Consider the following 4,544-nt stretch of genomic DNA (forward strand, 5'->3'; position numbering starts at 1 on the left):
AAAAAGTATTGACATACTAGGTATTGGTGAAGTTAGATGGCTTGGCACGGGACATTGTGATTATATATATAAAAATCAAAGTACTCACTACTGAGGGAAAGAGAGAGTGAACTGGGATCGGAGGGGTATATAAGCCAAAATATCCAGAAATGCATTGTCTTGAGTCAATTCTGACTCATTGCAACCCTACAGTACAGAGAAGAATTGCTTAAGAGTATTTTTTAAGAAGGTAATCTTTACAGGTGTAGAGTGTTATGTCATATTCCTGTGGAGCAGCCAGTGGGTTCAAACCACCAACTGCCAGTTAACAACCAAGCTTTTAATCACTGCACCACTAAGACTCTTTGACAGTTACCTAAAAAGGGTTTACTTATCTATAAATTTTCCACCAAAAAAACAACATCAAAACTAAAGTGGGTATGGCAAAATGTTATCCAGATTTAGTAAATGTGCTAGAGGAGCGCTGGTGGCTAGAATCCAATAGAAGGGAAAAGATGCCTGGCCTCCTCCTCTTGGCATTAAAAGCCTTATAAACCCAATGGAGAATCACCATCAGTTGGAACAAGTTTTCAGAGGTAGTTTAATTACACAGGAGGAGACTGACCATCCTTTTCTTACAGAGCAGCTAGTGGATTTGAAGTATGTGCCTTTAGGGTTGCAACACAGCTTCTTACCATTAGGCCACTGGGAGCCTCAACCACAACAGTGAACCTAAGTACTTTTTCTGAATGTTTAAATAATAAAGGATTGTTTAAAGTCATTAAGAAAAGGAACAAGGTAAGCATTTAATCACTTCCTGTTGTTGTTGTTGTTAGGTGCCAATGAGTTGCTTGCAATCCATAGTGACCCTATGTACAAGAGCCCTAAACCCTGCTCTATCCTGTGCCAACCTCAGTGTCTTCAACACACCTACTCCCACTGCTCCAATCACTGAATCAATCTATTTCATCGAGGGTCTTCCTCTCTTACGCTGTTCCTTCACCCTCCCAAATATGATGTCCCTCCCCAAGGACTGGTTCCCCTTTGCAACATGCTCAAAGTATGTCAGATGAAGCTTCAGAATCCTTGACTCCAAGGAGCAGCTTGGCTTCACCCTCTCAAGGACGAACCTGTCTGTTCTCCTAGCAGTCCATGGTATATTCAACACTCTTCTCCAGCACCAAAGCTCAAAGACATCAAATTTAATCACTACAACCTTAAAAAATCAAATCACACCATCCAAATATGAAAAAAACAAACAAACCCAACATAAAACAAAAACATACCAACAACAAACAACTGACATTTCAAAACCATGTAACACTGCAAAAAATAGAAGATCACATGGAATTTGGAAAAATTAAACCCATTTCCCCCTGTATTCTTAAGAGAATAAAGGCATTAGTAATCTATTATCAGAATCAACTATCAAATAATTTTTTACATTGAGCTCAAATGAGAATGCCATTTCAAAATGAATGCTATCTGCACATATGTAAACTTTCACAAACACTGTATTAAAAATGTGAGTAAGTAACCAGAATTCAAAGAAACCAAAGATAGCATGAGGCTGGGAATCAAGAACTGTTTATTTTTTTAATTGTTACTCTCTAGTTGGTCAAGTTATTCCTATGCTCAACATCAATAAAACAATGGCTTTGAATCAGATTACTTCTAGGGTCCTTTCAGCTATAAAAGTCTCCTTTCCAAATTTCTGACCCAGATACACACACCTTTCTCAACTTACTTACAAACATGATCACATACATAGTAGCAAGAATATACTACTACCACAAAAACATTTTGAAGTTCTGTGCCAGTCTAGTACGTATATGAAAGACTGGTCAATATCATCAGTCATCAGTTTAATGCAAATTAACACAATATGTTATCATTTCATACCTACACCAAACCAGAGCAGATTCTGACTCATAGCAACCTGGTAGGAAAGAGGAGGACTGCTCTATGGTCTCCAAAGCTACAAATCTTTACAGCAGCAGACAGCCTCATCTTTTCTCCCCAGAGTAACAGTAGATTCAAACCGCTGTCGTTCTACTTAGTAACCATAGCACTCTCGAGGGTCCTTTCATATCCACCCTAAGATGACTATGATAAAAAAGACAATAGCAAATGCTGATAAGGATGTGGAAAAAGGAAAGCCGTCTTTGGATACTTGCTGGTCTCCAAACCTAAGCATAAACCTGACCAAGGCAGACTACTGCAATAGGGTTGATTCTGACTCAGCAACCCTGTAGGACACAGCAGAACTGCCCCTCAAGGTTTTCAAGACTAAATCTTCTACTGAAGCAAACTGCTTCAACTCTCTCCTGTTGAGTGGCTGGTGGGTTCAAACCATCAACTTTTTTATTAGCAGCCAAATGCCTTAGCTTAGCCACAGCGCCACCATAGCTTCTGGTGGCAATACAAAATGGTATGACTAGTTTGGAGAAGAATTTTGGCATTTTCTTCAAATATTAAGTGAAAATTTACCACATAAGCCAACAATCCCATTCCTAGTCATACACTCAAGAGAAATAAAGATGTAAGGGTGTATATGCAAATATTCATAGCAGTACTAAGTGTAGTAGTAATTCAGAAGTGAAATAATCCAAATGTTCATAACTGATGAATGAGTAAATAAAATGTAAACAATTACACAATTAAATATTATCTAAAAACAAGAAGAAATTAAAGTACAACATGGATGAGCCTCCAAAACAGCCAGATGCAAAGACCACATATTATTATACTTATTATATTATTCTACTTTTAGTGTCTTTAGGATTGCAGCACAGCTTACCAGTAGGGCACCATAACTCTCCTGTTATAGAAACAGGAATTAATTGTTAAGTAGGTCAAAAGCTCTAAAGAGAATGACAAAAACACTTGAAAATTAGATGTGGTAATAGTTAACAAAACTGTAAACTTACTCAAAATCATTGAAAAGCATGCCAAGTGGTTGAATTTTATGGAATATAAATGATAAGTCAAGAAAGCAGTTTTTGAAAAATAAATTCTGTGCTATTCTAATCTCTGTCCTTGAGCCTTTACCCAAGGGTGGAGGTCTGCTCAAAGGTGTGGCTTTACAATCCCGCAGTGCCCTCAGGCCTGTGGCAGTCGTGCCAAAATTAGTAATTTTTGAATGAATATTCCTTAAAGGACACAACAATCTTTTGTCTATTTGCTGAACTGAACAAGTTGGTGTTGCTGTGATGCTGCACACTGTTCCATAGTCTTGTCAAATACCATAATGGTTACCCATTATGTACCACGTTTGGATGCACTTCCAGATTGATTTATGTTGGGAGCAGGAATGGCATCCACTTCCTAAATTAGATGCAGTATAAAGTAGCCTGGGTTTGCTGTGATGCTGAACTTTGTACCAATGGAGTATCAAATACCAGAATGGTTTCCCAAAATGGACAGAGTTTGGTGGAGCTCCCAGTTGTAAAACAGGTTGAGAAGCAGGAGTGGCATCCACTTCCTAAACCACATGTCTCTGGAAACTCTATGAACTGGGAGAAATGATGATAGTTATAGAAAGGCATTAGGTGTTTTGTTCCTAGTCACTATAAGTCAACCTCAACTTGAAGGCAATCAATAACAACAATTCTAATCTTTAAGACTGAGAGTAAAATAATAGAAATTTAAGCATGGAAATACAAGGTTTGGGTAAAAGCAAATGATGACTGAGCATATGGACAGGAAAAACCAAAAAAGTTCAAAAGGTCATATAACACCCTCTTACAAAATACTTAGCAAAACATCTTTTTTCCATTATCTAAATTCTGATAGCATTGTTCACAGATAATTATGCTACTGACCAAAGGTAAAGCCACTCCCAAGGTTCAAATTCACCAGTTGCCCTGTAGGAGAAAGATGGGTAATATCCTCCAATGTGATTTATAGACTGAAAACCAGCTGGTGGATCTAGCTATGAGGCAGTTCCAACTCCATAGCTGTAAATGAGTGAGTGAATCAAGAATATTACATTTCTCTTTACACATACTTACTGGCAACTGGGATATAAACTTTTCCAGCCTTCTCAGTTCCACCCTTGAACTTTCAATTTCTTTCTGACACAAATCAAGTCGCTCATTCTGTGTTGAAATTCGAAATTTTAACTCTTTGTTTTCATTCATTAGAGAACACTTTTCTCTAAGTACTACTTCTTTGTCCACTAACTCATTTTCCAGCTTCAGAATACTTTGTCTAGATTCAGTTAGCTGTACCATAACTTCGGAATTTTTCACTGCCATAGTTCTTAATTTTTCTTTTCCAATGTTATTTTCTTCCTTTAACTGCCTAATGAAGAAAATACCACAAAATATAAACAAAATATGCATTCATTCTTAATAACTATAGTTAATTTAGTTTCATCTTTTAAATATTCTAAAGTTTAATTCTGAAATAATACTAGTGCCATTTACTACCCTTTATTTAGACAGGAGACCTAAGGTGGTATAAGTAGCTAACATGTTGTTGTTGTTAAGTGCCATCAAGTCCTTTGCGACTCATAGCGACCCTATGCACAACAGCCTTAAACCCTGCTCTATCCTGCGCCA

The sequence above is a fragment of the Elephantulus edwardii genome, unplaced genomic scaffold, assembly GCF_000299155.1.
Source record: "Elephantulus edwardii isolate Elephantulus edwardi_28Jun2011 unplaced genomic scaffold, EleEdw1.0 scaffold00020, whole genome shotgun sequence".
In the NCBI taxonomy this organism is placed as follows: domain Eukaryota; kingdom Metazoa; phylum Chordata; class Mammalia; order Macroscelidea; family Macroscelididae; genus Elephantulus; species Elephantulus edwardii.